Source organism: Lolium rigidum, chromosome 7 (genome assembly GCF_022539505.1).
Source record: "Lolium rigidum isolate FL_2022 chromosome 7, APGP_CSIRO_Lrig_0.1, whole genome shotgun sequence".
In the NCBI taxonomy this organism is placed as follows: domain Eukaryota; kingdom Viridiplantae; phylum Streptophyta; class Magnoliopsida; order Poales; family Poaceae; genus Lolium; species Lolium rigidum.
In genome coordinates, this window is record NC_061514.1 from 244520730 (window position 1) to 244538819 (window position 18090).

Genomic DNA, 18090 nt, shown 5'->3' on the forward strand with positions numbered 1-18090 from the left:
CGCCGCCGCCGCCGATCCCATCTCGGGGGATTCTGGAGATCTCCTCCGGCACCCTGCCGGAGAGGGGATTCATCTCCCGGAGGACTCTACACCGCCATGGTCGCCTCCGGAGTGATGAGTGAGTAGTTCACCCCTGGACTATGGGTCCATAGCAGTAGCTAGATGGTTGTCTTCTCCTCATTGTGCTTCATTGTTGGATCTTGTGAGCTCCCTAACATGATCAAGATCATCTATCTGTAATACTCTATGTTGTGTTTGTCGGGATCCGATGGATAGAGAATACCATGTTATGTTAATTATCAAGTTATTACATATGTGTTGTTTATGATCTTGCATGCTCTCCGTTATTAGTAGAGGCTCCGGCCAAGTTGATGCTAGTAACTCCAAGAGGGAGTATTTATGCTCGATAGTGGGTTCATGCCTCGCATTGACACTCGGGACAAGTGACGTGAAAGTTCTAAGGTTGTGTTGTGTCGTTGCCACTAGGGATAAAACATTGATGCTATGTCCGAGGATGTAGTTATTGATTACATTACGCACCATACTTAATGCAATTGTCCGTTGCTTTGCAACTTAATACCGGAGGGGGTTCGGACGATAACTCCGAAGGTGGACTTTTTAGGCATAGATGCAGTTGGATGGCGGTCTATGTACTTTGTCGTAATGCCCAATTAAATCTCACTATACTTATCATGACATGTATGTGCATTGTTATGGCCTCTCTATTTGTCAATTGCCCGACTGTAATTTGTTCACCCAACATGCTTTTATCTTATGGGAGAGACACCTCTAGTGAACTGTGGACCTCGGTCCATTCTTTTAATACTGAAATACAAATTTTCTGGCTACATTGGTTTTTCACTTTGGCGATCACTTTTCGCCACTGGCCGTTATAGCGACATTTTTTTGCCGCTTGCGCGCTTTCCGGAGCACCTCCGAAATTTCGACAAAAATTTTTTCTGAGGCTATACTGTTTTTAGACCTTGGGGATCAGTTTGAGACACTTGCCATCATAGTGATTTTTCACACCTCGCGTCGCCACCTCATCGCCACCTCATCGCTGCTAGTTGCTTGTGTGCCGCGCCATGACCTCGCTCGTGTTCTAGGCTCGCGTCTCTAGTACGGTCTAGCCTAGGACCAGCACAGTACCGTTGTTGAGCATACTTTCAATATTGCATTGTTGTTTTGACAATTGCTGTTTTGCTACCATATTAGCCTTCCTACAGCTCTACATATTGCCTCCACGTGCACTGTGTCGACACCTGGTAATCGCTTTGGCAATCTTTGGAGACGCCGATCCTTGCTGGTTGTTACATCACCTTCCTCCTGTTTGGTAAGAACTTGTAAGAGCTTTGTATTTTGCTTGACGAATTGCGCGTGAACCACCATATTCCGTAGTTTGTAGGCATATACATTTGTGCTTTTGTGTACTAACCATGTCAGGACCAGTTGATCCGACCGCTGTTGACCCGGCCAAGATGACGCCTGAGCAGTTGCATGCTCACTTTACCCACCTTTTGGGCGGGCATGCACGCGACACCGATGCGCGCATTGATGACGTGGATGCCAAACTCACCGACGCGCTGGACAAACTGGATGGCCTCGAGGCAGCTTTCAACTCCAAGCTCGACGCCAAGTTCCAGGAGGTGTTGACTCGGTTACCGCCGCCTCGCGCCAACGTGCAACGCCGCACACGCCGCGTTCCTCGTGCGGACGTTCCTGCAGGTACCGCTCCTGCTGCAGCAGCCGCACATGACGCGCCTTCCGATGAAGGCTACGAAGATTATGAAGGGGACGCGGACGAGCAGGTAGATGAGAACGTACTGGACGGCGAGGAAGTCCAACAACCTGCACCTGGTCGTCCACGGCAGCTGAACCGCCACGCTCGACCACCTCCATGCCCGGTACGTAATGATGATGATCATGTTGCTAAACCGAAACTGAATATTCCGCCATTTGAGGGTAGATATAATCCTGATGCATATCTTACATGGGAATTGGAAGTAGAACAACGCTTTGCATGTTTAAAATACCCCGATCACTTGCGTGTTAGTGCTCGCTACTTGTGAGTTCACAGATTTTGCATCTATTTGGTGGTCTGAATATTGTAGAACACACGCAGCAAATATTCCTGCTACATGGGTTGGGTTAAAACTTGCTATGCGTACTCGCTTTGTTCCTCCACATTATCAACGTGATTTGCTGAAAAGATTGTCTCGCTTAGAACAAGGAAAAAATTCTGTAGAAGACTATTATCAAGAATTGCAAACTCGGCATGATTCATCTGTGGTATTGTAGAGGATAATGAGGCTATGCTTGCTCGTTTCTTTGGTGGTTTGAATAAAGAGATTCAGCATATTTTAGATTATAAGGAGTACAACACTATTACTCGCTTGTTTCATCTTGCTTGCAAAGCTGAACGTGAAGTGCGGGATCGTCAACCACCATGGAGAAGAGCTAATGTTTCGCAGGTCGTACATCGTCGTGGTCTCCGCGACAATCAGCACCACAATCTCGTGGTACTCGCACCAGCACCTACTACCTCCAAGTACACCGCGCCTACATCACGAGCACCTCCTCGCCTCTACACCAACACCATCGGCTGGTCCTCCTCGGAGTTCATCTTCCATGGCCTCCACGGGGAAGACGCGCGACATTCAATGTCGCAAATGCTTGGGATTTGGTCACATAGAGAGAGAATGCAGAACCAAGCGTGTGATGTTGGTGCGTGAAGATGGAGAATATGATTCTGCAAGTGACTTTGATGAAGATACATTGGCCCTTATTGCCGCACGTGATGGTGCCAACTCTGATTCTGAGAGAGAGATGGAGGTAATGGAAGCCGACACCGCTGATCGATACAGGAGCTTAGTTGCACAAGCGTGTGTTGAGCGTGCAATTGAGCAAAGCTGAGGCATGAACAACGCCACAATCTGTTCCAAACAAGAGGCGTTGTAAAAGAGCGAGCTATAAGGATCATCATTGATGGAGGGAGCTGCAATAATCCGGCTAGCGTTGACATGGTGGAGAAGCTTTCTCTTCCTACAAGACAGCGCACACATCCATACTACATACAATGGTTTGAGAGCTCCGGGAAGCTCAAGGTAACAAGAACTACACGTGTGCATTTTACCATTGGTACATATTCTGATTTTGTGGATTGTGATGTTGTACCTATGCAAGCTTGTTCTTTGTTACTTGGTAGACCTTGGCAATTTGATAGAGAATCTGTTCATAATGGTAAAACTAATCAGTATTCTCTTATGCATGATGGAAAGAAAATTGGTCTCAAACCTATGACTCCCGAACAAATACTAAAAGATGATCTTGCTAGAGCTAGTAGAGTAAAAAACGAGGAGAAACTTAAGAGTGAGAATCAGATTGTTGCTTGCAGATTTTGTTCCACCTAAGACTAATACTAAATCTGATTCGAACCATGCTACCGAAATTCGTTTGAAAAATCCTTGTTTGCTTGCTAGCAAATCTGATATTGCTGAACTTGATGTGAACACTACTCAATGCTATGCTATCATTTGCAAAGAAGTTCTGTTTTCATTTGAGGATATGCCTCCTTCTTTGCCACTGCGGTTGCTAACCTTTTGCAGAATTTCATTGATGTGTTCCCACAAGATGTTCCCCCTGGACTACCACCTATCCGTGGCATAGAACACCAGATTGACTTGATTCCAGGAGCGTCGCTGCCCAACCGTGCACCATACCGTACTAATCCTGAAGAGACGAAAGAGATTCAGCGACAAATTCAGGTTCTCCAAGATAAAGGTTACATTCGTGAGTCTCTTAGTCCATGTGCTGTTCCTATTATCTTGGTACCTAAGAAGGATGGTTCTTCACGCATGTGTACTGATTGTAGAGCTATTAATAATATTACCATTCGATACCGTCATCCAATACCTCGTTTAGATGATATGCTTGATGAATTAAGTGGTTCTATTATGTTCTCTAAAGTTGATTTGCGTAGTGGTTACCACCGGATTCGTATGCAATTAGGAGATGAATGGAAAACAGCGTTTAAAACTAAGTTCGGTTTATATGAGTGGTTAGTAATGCCTTTTGGTTTGACTAATGCACCTAGTACTTTCATGAGACCGATGAACGAAGTTTTACGTGCTTTTATTGGACGTTTTGTGGTGGTATACTTTGATGATATTCTGATTTATAGCAAATCTTTGGAGGAACATTTGGATCATTTACGTGCTGTTTTCAATGCTTTACGTGATGCACGTTTGTATGGTAATCTTGAGAAGTGCACCTTTTGCACCAATCGAGTTGCGTTTCTTGGCTATGTTGTTACTCGCGCAGGGAATTGAAGTTGATCCAGCCAAGATTGAAGCAATTGAGAGTTGGCCGCAGCCAAAGACGGTCACTCAAGTGAGGAGTTTTCTTGGCCTCGCTGGTTTCTATAGGCGCTTTGTGAAAGATTTTGGATCCATTGCTGCACCGCTGAATGAGCTTACAAAGAAGGATGTGCCCTTTGTGTGGGGCGATGCACAACAAGACGCCTTCATGATTCTGAAAGATAAGTTAACACATGCTCCATTACTCCAACTTCCTGATTTCAATAAGACTTTTGAACTTGAATGATGCTGATTTTAAAGATGTGTTGCTGAATTGTAAAGATGGTAGAACATGGAACAAATTCGTCCTCAATGATGGATTTGTGTTCCGTGCTAACAAGCTATGCATCCCAGATGGTTCCGTTCGTCTTTTGTTGTTGCAGGAGGCGCATGGAGGAGGATTGATGGGACACTTTGGTGTGAAGAAGACGGAGGATGTACTTGCTGCACACTTCTTTTGGCCAAAGATGCGTCGAGATGTTGAGAGATTTGTGGCGCGCTGCACTACATGTCAAAAAGCTAAGTCTCGACTTAATCCACATGGTTTATATATGCCTCTTCCTGTTCCTAGTGTACCTTGGGAGGATATTTCTATGGATTTCGTTTTGGGTTTGCCTCGTACACGTAAGGGGAGGGATAGTATCTTTGTTGTTGTGGATAGGTTTTCTAAGATGGCACACTTTATTCCATGTCACAAAACTGATGATGCTACACATGTTGCTGATTTGTTCTTTCGCGAAATTGTGCGTTTACATGGTGTGCCAAATACTATTGTTTCTGATCGTGATACTAAGTTTCTTAGCCAATTTTGGAGATGTTTATGGGCTAAGTTGGGGACTAAATTGCTGTTTAGTACTACATGCAATCCCCAAAACGGATGGACAAACTGAAGTAGTAAATAGAACTTTGTCTACTATGCTGCGGGCTGTTTTGAAGAAGAACTTAAAATTGTGGGAAGAATGTTTACCTCATGTTGAATTTGCTTACAATCGCTCGCTGCATTCTACCACTAAGATGTGCCCATTTGAGATTGTTTATGGTTTTGTACCACGTGCACCTATTGATTTGTTGCCTTTACCATCTTCTGTGCAAAATAATTTGGATGCTACAAACCGTGCTGAATTGATACTAAAATTGCATGAGACTACTAAAGACAACATAGCACGCATGAATACTAAGTATAAAATTGCTGGGGATAGAGGAAGAAAACATGTTGTGTTTGATGTTGGTGATCTTGTTTGGTTGCATTTGCGCAAAGATCGTTTTCCTGAATTGCGCAAGTCGAAACTAATGCCACGCGCTGCTTGGTCCTTTTAAGGTGTTAGAGAAAATAAATGATAATGCATATAAACTTGAGCTTCTCGCGAATTGGGTCCGGATAGTCCTACATTTAACATTGCAGATTTGAAGCCTTACTTTGGTGAAGAAGAGGAGTTTTCGTCGAGGACGACTTCAATTCAAGAAGGGGGGCATGATGAGGACATCCCATCTCTTGATACAACCGCCGTACCTACAGCGACACAAATACAAGGACCAATCACTCGAGCTCGTGCCAAACAACTGAACTATCAGGTACTTTCGTTTCTTGGAACTATTCCTCACATACACGAGAATATGATGCTGCCTAAATCAGATATGTTTGTTACTCTTAGGAATGATGGACCAAGCATGGATGAGGAGGACAAGCATTGGAGCATGATCACACATGGAGGAGATGGCAGCAAGCACTTGAGGATTGAAGATGATGCCACAAGTGGAGATTTCAGGACTTTGAAGCCACCATAAGAAGAGATGAAGACATGGACGAAATATAGAGTTCTCCACTTCATAATTTCGTCCATAGCATAATATGGTGCTGCGTCACCTTTAGTTTTGGGCCAGGCCCATGTCATTTTCGCAGGAATTAAGTCAGCCACTTTTTAGAGTCCGTATTGAAGGGGAAAGGCCTTCTAGGGTTTGGTTCGGCCACCACATGTATGGCTGGCCGAAACCCCACCTTTTCCTCCTTTAAATACCCCCATAGCCGTCACATTTAGACTCGGATTTTGATTAGATTAAAAGTTAGCCATTGCTGCAACTCTCGTGTACTTCTTTTGAGGCCAACGCCCATAACAAGACCGACTATTCGGAATCCCACCTTTTCAATAAAGCTTTCATCTATATCCGCAATAATTCTGATTGCATTATTAGTTCTTACTTGTTCTCGATTTCAGGTAGGAATTAAGACCCTCGCTGGTCAGGCTGATCGTGCATCCGCAAGATCAGCAACTCCCGGAGATTGTCCTAGCGATTGCATTGGCGCACGAGCTTTGCACGTGTAGTCGGATCGTCAAGCACGAACTCCACCAACACAATCGACGCTATCATACTCTCATCGAAAGATCGGCCACCTTTGCCCTATCACTTTATGTCATATTCGTGCATTTTCTGGAACTAACCTATTAACAAGATGCCGAAGTGCCAGTTGCTGTTTTCTGCTGTTTTTGGTTTCAGAAATCCTAGTAATGAAATATTCTCGGAATTGGACGAAATCAAGACCCAGGGGCCTATTTCGCCACGAACCTTCCAGAAGACCGAAGAGCATACGAAGTGGGGCCACGAGGTGGCCAAACCACAAGGCGGCGCGGCCAAGGGGGGGCCCGCGCCGCCCTGTGGTGTGGGCCCCTCGTCCGCCCCCCGACTCTGCCCTTCCGCCTACTTAAGCCTCCGGCGCGAAACCCCTGATGCGAAAAAACCACGATACGGAAAACCTTACTGAGACGCCGCCGCCGCCGATCCCATCTCGGGGGATTCTGGAGATCTCCTCCGGCACCCTGCCGGAGAGGGGATTCATCTCCCGGAGGACTCTACACCGCCATGGTCGCCTCCGGAGTGATGAGTGAGTAGTTCACCCCCGGACTATGGGTCCATAGCAGTAGCTAGATGGTTGTCTTCTCCTCATTGTGCTTCATTGTTGGATCTTGTGAGATGCCTAACATGATCAAGATCATCTATCCGTAATACTCTATGTTGTGTTTGTCGGGATCCGATGGATAGAGAATACCATGTTATGTTAATTATCAAGTTATTACATATGTGTTGTTTATGATCTTGCATGCTCTCCGTTATTAGTAGAGGCTCGGCCAAGTTGATGCTAGTAACTCCAAGAGGGAGTATTTATGCTCGATAGTGGGTTCATGCCCGCATTGACACCTGGGACAGATGACGTAAAGTTCTAAGGTTGTGTTGTGCCGTTGCCACTAGGGATAAAACATTGATGCTATGTCCGAGGATGTAGTTATTGATTACATTACGCACCATACTTAATGCAATTGTCTCGTTGCTTTGCAACTTAATACCGGAGGGGGTTCGGACGATAACCTCGAAGGTGGACTTTTTAGGCATAGATGCAGTTGGATGGCGGTCTATGTACTTTGTCGTAATGCCCAATTAAATCTCACTATACTTATCATGACATGTATGTGCATTGTTATGGCCTCTCTATTTGTCAATTGCCCGACTGTAATTTGTTCACCCAACATGCTTTTATCTTATGGGAGAGACACCTCTAGTGAACTGTGGACCCCGGTCCATTCTTTTAATACCGAAATACAAATCTGCCGCAATACTTGTTTTACTATTTTCTCTCGCAAACAATCATCTTCCACACAATACGGTTAATCCTTTGTTACAGCAAGCCGGTGAGATTGACAACCTCACTCGTTTCGTTGGGGCAAAGTACTTTGGTTGTGTTGTGCAGGTTCCACGTTGGCGCCGGAATCCTCGGTGTTGCGCCGCACTACATCCCGCCGCCATCAACCTTCAACGTGCTTCTTGGCTCCTCCCGGTTCGATAAACCTTGGTTTCTTTCCGAGGGAAAACTTGCTCGCCGTGCGCATCATACCTTCCTCTTGGGGTTGCCCAACGAACGTGTGAAATACACGCCATCAAGCATATTTTCTCGGCGCCGTTGCCGGGGAGATCAAGACACGCCTGCAAGGGGAGTCTCCACTTCTCAATCTCTTTACTTTGTTTTTGTCTTGCTTTATTTTATTTACTACTTTGTTTGCTGCATTATGTCAAAACACAAAAAAAATTAGTTGCTAGTTTTACTTTATTTACTGTCTTGTTTGCTATATCAAAAACACAAATAAATTAGTTTACTTGCATTTACTTTATCTAGTTTGCTTTATTTTACTGTCTTGCACTCTATATTAAAAATACAAAAAAAATTAGTTACTTTTGTTACCATGTCTAGCTCTGAACCTGTTACTACTTCGCCTGAAGAATTAGTCTTCACTTTTAAACAAGGGGATGAGGAGAGTTTTAAGGACGCTTGGTCTAGAATTTTTACTTCTTATCGTAAAACTGAACCTCAAATGACTCTAAGTTTGCTCCTTAGTAATTTTTATTTTGGTCTTATGATTCGCTATAGATATGCTTTGGATACTTTAGTGGGAGGAGATTTCCTTCATTGCAATGGGGATCAAGCTTTTAATGCCATAAAGAAGTTGGTTGCATCACATGATTCAGCTAATAACTTTGATTCAGCCCTTATTAGCATTTATAATAGATTAAACAATCTCGAGATAAGTACATCTCGCCTGGATGACAACTATCACCATGTTCGTAATCGTCTTGAACAAGTTTTAGTGAACTCTAAACCGTCATTATGGGATCCTACTGTTAAAATTGTTATCGGTGATCAAACTCTTCGTGCCAACTGTGATATTATGTCTGAATTTTGCCTTATACCGGAGAGCATTTATAAATCTTTGAAACTTTGGGGAGTTGATGAAGGAGGAGAAGAAATAACTCTCATTGATAACTCTGTTATAATTCCTAAGGGAATAGCCGCAGGTGTGCATACAACCATTCTTGGAAGAACAATATCCATTGATTATCTTGTTATTGAATGTGTAGGGACAGGAAAAATCACACTCGTAAGATCCCCGCTAAAACTATTGGGAGCAAGTCATAGATGTGGGAGAAGGCATCCTGGATTTCACCTCTATACCAGAGGGGAATCATACATTTCCTAAATCAAAGAGAAAGAAAAACAACAAGAAAGGTAAGGGTAAAGCCCAAGGTAAGGATGATGCACCACCCTTTGATAACACTTGAGTTACACTTTCTGCGCCTAGCTGAAAGGCGTTAAAGAAAAGCGCTTATGGGAGACAACCCATGTTTTTACTACAGTATTTTTGTTTTATATTTGAGTCTTGGAAGTTGTTTACTACTGTAGCAACCTCTCCTTATCTTAGTTTTGAGTTTTGTTGTGCCAAGTAAAGTCTTTGATAGTAAAGTAAGTACTAGATTTGGATTACTGCGCAGTTCCAGATTTCTTTGCTGTCACGAATCTGGGTCTACCTCCCTGTAGGTAGCTCAGAAAATTAAGCCAATTTACGTGCATGATCCTCAGATATGTACGCAACTTCCATTCAATTTGAGCATTTTCATTTGAGCAAGTCTGGTGGCCTAATAAAATCCATCTTTACGGATCTGTTCTGTTTTGACAGATTCTGTCTTTTATTTCGCATTGCCTCTTTTGCTATGTTGGATGAATTTCTTCGATCCATTAATGTCCAGATAGCTTTATGCAATGTCCAGAAGTGTTAAGAATGATTGTGTCACCTCTGAACATGATAATTTTTATTATGCACTAACCCTCTAATGAGTTGTTTCGAGTTTGGTGTGGAGGAAGTTTTCAAGGATCAAGAGAGGAGTATGATGCAATATGATCAAGGAGAGTGAAAGCTCTAAGCTTGGGGATGCCCCGGTGGTTCACCCCTGCATATTCTAAGAAGACTCAAGCGTCTAAGCTTGGGGATGCCCAAGGCATCCCCTTCTTCATCGACAACATTATCGAGTTCCTCCCCGAAACTATATTTTTATTCCGTCACATCTTATGCACTTTGCTTGGAGCGTCGGTTTGTTTTTGTTTTTGTTTTGTTTGAATAAAATGGATCCTAGCATTCACTTTATGGGAGAGAGACACGCTCCGCTGTAGCATATGGACAAGTATGTCCTTAGGCTCTACTCATAGTATTCATGGCGAAGTTTTTTTCTTCGTTAAATTGTTATATGGTTGGAATTGGAAAATACTACATGTGGTAACTCTAAAATGTCTTGGATAATTTGATACTTGGCAATTGTTGTGCTCATGTTTAAGCTCTTGCATCATATACTTTGCACCCATTAATGAAGAAACACTTAGAGTTTGCTAATTTGGTTTGCATATTTAGTTTCTCTAGAGTCTAGATAACATCTAGTATTGAGTTTTGAACAACAAGGAAGACGGTGTAGAATCTTATAATGTTTACAATATGTCTTTTATGTGAGTTTTGCTGTACCGTTCATCCTTGTGTTTGTTTCAAATAACCTTGCTAGCCTAAACCTTGTATCGAGAGGGAATACTTCTCATGCATCCAAAATACTTGAGCCAACCACTATGCCATTTGTGTCCACCATACCTACCTACTACATGGTATTTATCCGCCATTCCAAAGTAAATTGCTTGAGTGCTACCTTTTAAATTCCATCATTCACCTTTGCAATATATAGCTCATGGGACAAATAGCTTAAAAACTATTCTCGGTATTGAATATGTACTTATGCACTTTATCTCTTATTAAGTTGCTTGTTGTGCGATAACCATGTTTTCTCGGGGACGCCATCAACTATTCTTTGTTGAATATCATGTGAGTTGCTATGCATGTCCGTCTTGTCTGAAGTAAGAGAGATCTACCACCTTTATGGTTGGAGCATGCATATTGTTAGAGAAGAACATTGTGCCGCTAACTAAAGCCATGATTCATGGTGGAAGTTTCAGTTTTGGACATATATCCTCAATCTCATATGAGAATAATAATTGTTGCCACATGCTTATGCATTAAAGAGGAGTCCATTATCTCGTTGTCCATGTTGTCCCGGTATGGATGTCTAAGTTGAGAATAATCAAAAGCGAGAAATCCAAAATGCGAGCTTTCTCCTTAGACCTTTGTACAAGCGGCATGGAGGTACCCCATTGTGACACTTGGTTAAAACATGTGCATTGCAAAGATCCGGTAGTCCAAGCTAATTAGGACAAGGTGCGGGCACTATTAGTATACTATGCATGAGGCTTGCAATTTGTAAGATATAACTTTCATAACTCATATGCTTTATTACTACCGTTGACCAAATTGTTTCATGTTTTTAAAATAAAAGCTCTAGCACAAATATAGCAATCGATGCTTTCCTCTTTGAAGGACCATTCTTTTACTTTTATGTTGAGTCAGTTCACCTATCTCTCTCCACCTCAAGAAGCAAACACTTGTGTGAACCGTGCATTGATTCCTACATACTTGCATATTGTACTTGTTATATTACTCTATGTTGACAATTATCCATGAGATATACATGTTACAAGTTGAAAGCAACCGCTGAAACTTAATCTTCCTTTGTGTTGCTTCAATGACTTTACTTTGATTTATTGCTTTATGAGTTAACTCTTATGCAAGACTTATTGATGCTTGTCTTGAAGTACTATTCATGAAAAGTCTTTGCTTTATGATTCACTTGTTTACTCATGTCATTACCATTGTTTTGATCGCTGCATCCACTATATATGTTTACAAATAGTATGATCAAGATTATGATGGCATGTCACTTCAGAAATTATCTTTGTTATGGTTTTACCTGCTCGGGACGAGCAGAACTAAGCTTGGGGATGCTTGATACGTCTCCGACGTATCGATAATTTCTTATGTTCTATGCCATATTATTGATGATACCTACATGTTTTATGCACACTTTATGTCATATTCGTGCATTTTCTCGGAACTAACCTATTAACAAGATGCCGAAGTGCCGCTTGTCGTTTTCCGCTGTTTTTGGTTTCAGAAATCCTAGTAACGAAATATTCTCGGAATTGGACGAAATCAAGACCCAGGGGCCTATTTCGCCACGAACCTTCCGGAAGACCGAAGAGCATACGAAGTGGGGCCACGAGGTGGCCAAACCACAAGGCGGCGCGGCCAAGGGGGCCCGTGCCGCCCGTGGTGTGGGCCCCTCTTCAGCCCCCCGACTCGCCCTTCCGCCTACTTAAAGCCTCCGTCGCGAAACCCCGATGCGAAAAAACCACGATACGGAAAACCTCATCGAGACGCCGCCGCCGCCGATCCCATCTCGGGGGATTCCGGAGATCTCCTCCGGCACCCCGCCGGAGAGGGGATTCATCTCCCGGAGGACTCTACACCGCCATGGTCGCCTCCGGAGTGATGAGTAAGTAGTTCACCCCTGGACTATGGGTCCATAGCAGTAGCTAGATGGTTGTCTTCTCCTCATTGTGCTTCATTGTTGGATCTTGTGAGCTGCCTAACATGATCAAGATCATCTATCTGTAATACTCTATGTTGTGTTTGTCGGGATCCGATGGATAGAGAATACCATAATATGTTAATTACCAAGTTATTACATATGTGTTGTTTATGATCTTGCATGCTCTCCGTTATTAGTAGAGGCTCTGGCCAAGTTGATGCTAGTAACTCCAAGAGGGAGTATTTATGCTCGATAGTGGGTTCATGCCTCGCATTGACACCCGGGACGAGTGACGTAAAGTTCTAAGGTTGTGTTGTGCTCGTTGCCACTAGGGATAAAACATTGATGCTATGTCCGAGGATGTAGTTATTGATTACATTACGCACCATACTTAATGCAATTGTCTCGTTGCTTTGCAACTTAATACCGGAGGGGGTTCGGACGATAGCCCGAAGGTGGACTTTTTAGGCATAGATGCAGTTGGATGGCGGTCTATGTACTTTGTCGTAATGCCCAATTAAATCTCACTATACTTATCATGACATGTATGTGCATTGTTATGCCCTCTCTATTTGTCAATTGCCCGACTGTAATTTGTTCACCCAACATGCTTTTATCTTATGGGAGAGACACCTCTAGTGAATTGTGGACCCCGGTCCATTCTTTTAATACCGAAATACAAATCTGCTGCAATACTTGTTTTACTATTTTCTCTCGCAAACAATCATCTTCCACACAATACGGTTAATCCTTTGTTACAGCAAGCCGGTGAGATTGACAACCTCACTCGTTTCGTTGGGGCAAAGTACTTTGGTTGTGTTGTGCAGGTTCCACGTTGGCGCCGGAATCCCTGGTGTTGCGCCGCACTACATCCCGCCGCCATCAACCTTCAACGTGCTTCTTGGCTCCTCCTGGTTCGATAAACCTTGGTTTCTTTCTGAGGGAAAACTTGCTGCTGTGCGCATCATACCTTCCTCTTGGGGTTGCCCAACGAACGTGTGAAATACACGCCATCAGTTCCCGATGGGAGTTGCCCCCGAGGCTACAGCCAAGGGCTAGTGCTTGGTTGTAGGCTCAACATTCTAATGCCTCATGTCGCTATATTGTCATTCTTTCTCGAATTTTTATAACTATCGGGTGCGCGAACAGCGCTCCCGATGGGAGTAGCCCACGAGGATATGAACAAATGCTTGCGTTTGGTCATAGGCTCTCGCCATTTCTATTTTGCCATATTCGAATATTTTTTTTTCAAAGTAGCCCCTGAGCATTTGAGCAAAAACTTGTATTTGATCAAAGGCTCTCGAAATAAACAATAATCTTCTGCTGTCGCCGTTCTTGTGAAGCTTCATAGTCGAGATTTTATTTTACCAAGGTGACATCATTGCTGACTTCAGCCACGACCAATGTATCGGGAAAACGCGAGAACCGCTCTCTCTCTGCCTTGCGGGCCCAGAAACCTCATCAATTTGACATGTCGTGCAAGTGGGGGACTGATACGTCCAAACGTATCTACTTTCCCGAACACTTTTGCTATTGTTTTGCCTCTAATTTGTGTATTTTGGATACAACTAACACGGACTAACGCTGTTTTCAGCAGAATTGCTCTGGTGTCTCGTTTTTGTGCAGAAATCCAACTTTCAGGAAAATCCTCGGAATTTATGCGAAAGGTCCTATTTTCCCAGAATATTGACGGAGCTAGAAGGGCAAGCCAGGTGGGGGCCCGAGGGTCCCACACACTAGGCCGGCGCGGCCCAGGAGGGGGGCGCGCCGCCCTATTGTGTGGCCGCCTCGGCTGGCCCCCGACGCCCTCCTTCGGACTACTTAATGCATTCGACCTAAAAACGCACGGGGGTTAGAAGAAATCGCCAGAAACCATCCAGTACGCCGCCACCGTCGCGAAACTCCGTCTCGGGACCAGAAACTCCGTTCTGGCACTCCGCCGGGATGGGGAATTGGAGGAGATCATCGCCATCATCACCACCGACGCCTCTCCATCGACCAGCCATGTTTCCCCCATCCATGTGTGAGTAATTCCCCCGCTGTAGGCTGAAGGGGATGGTAGGGATTGGATGAGATTCGTCATGTAATAGCATAAGATTGTTAGGGCATAGTGCCTAGTGTCCGTAATTGGTACTTTTATGATATTGTTGCAACTTGTTATGCTTAATGCTTGTCACTAGGGCCCGAGTGCCATGATCTCAGATCTGAACATGTTATTGTTTCATGATGATATTCATTGTTTTATGATCTTACCTGCAAGTTGTATACACGTATTGCTGTCCGGAACCCGAGGCCCCAAAGTGACAGAAATTGGGACAACCGAAGGGGATGGCGGTGATATGAGGATCACATGTGTTCACGGAGTGTTAATGCTTTGCTCCGTGCTCTATTAAAAGGAGTGCCTTAATTTCCAGTAGATTCCCTAGAGGCCCGGCTACCACCGGCTAGTAGGACAAAAGATGTTGTGCAAGTTTCTCATTGCGAGCACGTACGACTATATATGGAACACATGCCTATTGATTGATTAGTACTTGGATACCGTTTTATTATTATCTCGCAAATGCCCTCGCTTTGATTGTTACATGAGTTTCTCTCATCCATGCAACGCCCGTTCATCCATCCCCGTGCCTACAGTATTTTAATCATGCGGTTTACTATAATCACTACCGCTGTCTTTGTTACTCGTCGTCGTTATTTCACTACTGCTACTCGCTATAAAACCGTTACTACCGATAAACTCTTGCGAGCAAGTCCGTTTCCATGTGCAGCTGAATTGACAACTCCGCCGTTAAGGCTTTCAAGTATTCTTTGTCTCCCCTTGTGTCGAATCAATAAATTGGGTTTTACTTCCCTCGAAGACCGTTGCGATCCCCTATACTTGTGGGTCATCAAGACTATTTTCTGGCGCCGTTGCCGGGGAGCATAGCTTTATTTGGAAGTTCACTTGGATTGATATTGTTCGCTGCAAATTCTCCATCATGGGTAAACCTCGCGATCCTAAAGTCGCTATATTACCATCCACTACAAGAAAAGGTACAACTCTAGTACCTCTCGTCGCTCTTGATTCACCATCTCGTGATTGATAAACTTGTTTCACCACCACATGCTTCACATGCCGGTACTTCGCTAGATCTGAAAATTCTTATAATATTGATGATGCTTCTGCTGTGCTTGATGATAGTGGTTCGTTGGGATCTTTTCTAGATGCTACGATTGCTAGGTCTAGACAAATTGAAAATACTCGAAACTCCTAATGAAAATGCTGCTACACTCGTTAATTCACCCGAGTCTCGTTGAATACTCTAGTGATGATCTTGATGAAGATTATGTAGAACTTGATGATGATTTTATTGATAAATGCAATGCTACTACTGATGCAAGAAAAATTAAAAAGTTGCTTGCACAACATACCGTTAGATATAAACTCGTCTCCTGATCCTAAATTTGCCACATCTCCTATAAACATTAAGGATAAAGATTATGATTTTTCTATTGATTTGTCTCATATATCTATTGTTGAGAAAACACCTTTTTGTGGTACTGAAAAAGAAAGTGTTGTAGAACACATGATTGAGCTATCTACTCTTAGTAGCTTGTTTTCTGATGATGTTAAGAAGCGTACTTATTTCGTTGCTAAAATTTTCCCTTTCTCATTAAAGGATGATGCTAAAACTTGGTATAATAGTTTGCCACCTGATTCTATTAATAGTCCAAAAGAATTGCTTGATGTTTTCTTCCGGAAATACTTTCCTCGCTAGTGCTCAACATATTGCTTTGCAGAGAATTTATAATTTTGATCGGGAAGATGGAGAGAAATTGCCCGAGGCTTGGGCTAGATTTTGCTCTCTTATTAGAGCTCGGCCTCGACCATGATTTGGAAAAGCATGATTTACTTGATATATTTTATAGTGGACTAACCATTGAGTCTAGGGCATACCCGGATAGTTGTGCTGGTTGTGTTTTCAGAAAAGAACTCCGTACGACGCCGAAGAATTATTGGCGAGAATAGGCCGGAACCATGATGATTGGTCTACACCTGAACCAACCCCGACACCAATATTGAAGAAGAGGGGTATGATTAAATTAAATGATGAAGATATGAGGGAAGCCAAGAAATCTCTTAAAGAGAAGGGTATTAAATCCGAAGATGTGAAGAATTTACCTCCCATAGAAGATTCATGTAAGATCACTCCCCCTTCATCCATGATTGAGGTACACTCTCTTGAACGCTTTACTAGAGAAGATATTCCATATTCAAAACCTCCTACTCAATGCTTAGATGAGTTTGATAATTATATTGTTAAGCAAAGTAATTTCAATATGAGAGTAGAGAATCATTTAATGGAAAATTCTCGAGCTATTGGTGAATTGCATGGTATTGTGGAGAGAACCTCCAATGATGTTAAGATACTTGTTAAACATTTTCAAATGGTTCAAACTCAAATTGATCAACTCACTAAAGTGCAAAATGACTTGTTAAAAGATAATTCTAAAGAAAAGCATGCTTATGAAGTAACAACTAGAGGCGGTGTTTCTACCCAGGATCCTCTATATCCCGAAGGGCATCCCAAAAGAGTTGAACAAGATTCTCAACGAACCGAAACTAGTGCTCCATCTAAGAAAAAGAAAAAGAAACATAAAACCGTTGTAGAATCCTCTCGAGCTCGTTAATGATCCTAATAGTATTTCTATTTCGATGCTGAAACCGAAAGTGGTAATGAACATGATAAAGATAATGATAAGAATGATGCTTCGATAAAGAAGAGGTTGAAGAAGAACCTGAAAAGCATGCTAAAAATAAAAAGTATACTAAAGAAGATTTTATTGCTAAGAAACATGGTAGTGAAAGGGAATCTTGGGTTCAAAAGCAAATGCCTTTTCCCGCTAAGAAACTAAAATCAAAGGAAGAAGAACACTATAATAAATTTTGTGATTGGATGAAACCTTTATTCCTGCAAATACCTTTGACTGATGCTATTAAATTGCCTCCTTATTCAAAGTATATGAAAGATATTTTCACTAACAAAAGGAAAATTCCTAATGAGGAGATTTCCACTATGCTTGCTAGTTACTCTTTCAATGGTAAGGTTCCAAAGAAGCTTGGCGACCCAGGTATACCGACTATTCCTTGTTCTATTAAGAATAATTATGTTAGAACTCGCTCTATGTGATTTGGGAGCGGGTGTTAGTGTTATGCCTTTCTCTCTTTATAAGAGACTTTATTTAGATAAGTTGATACCGAGTGATATATCTTTGCAAATGGCTGATAAATCTACCGCTATTCCCGTTGGTATATGTGAGGATGTTCCTGTTCAAGTTACTAATAACCGCTTGATATTAACCGATTTTGTTGTGTTGGAAATGCCCGAAGATGATAATATGTCTATTATTCTTGGGAGACCTTTTCTTAACACCGCAGGGGCTGTTATTGATTGCAATAAAGGAAAAGTTACTT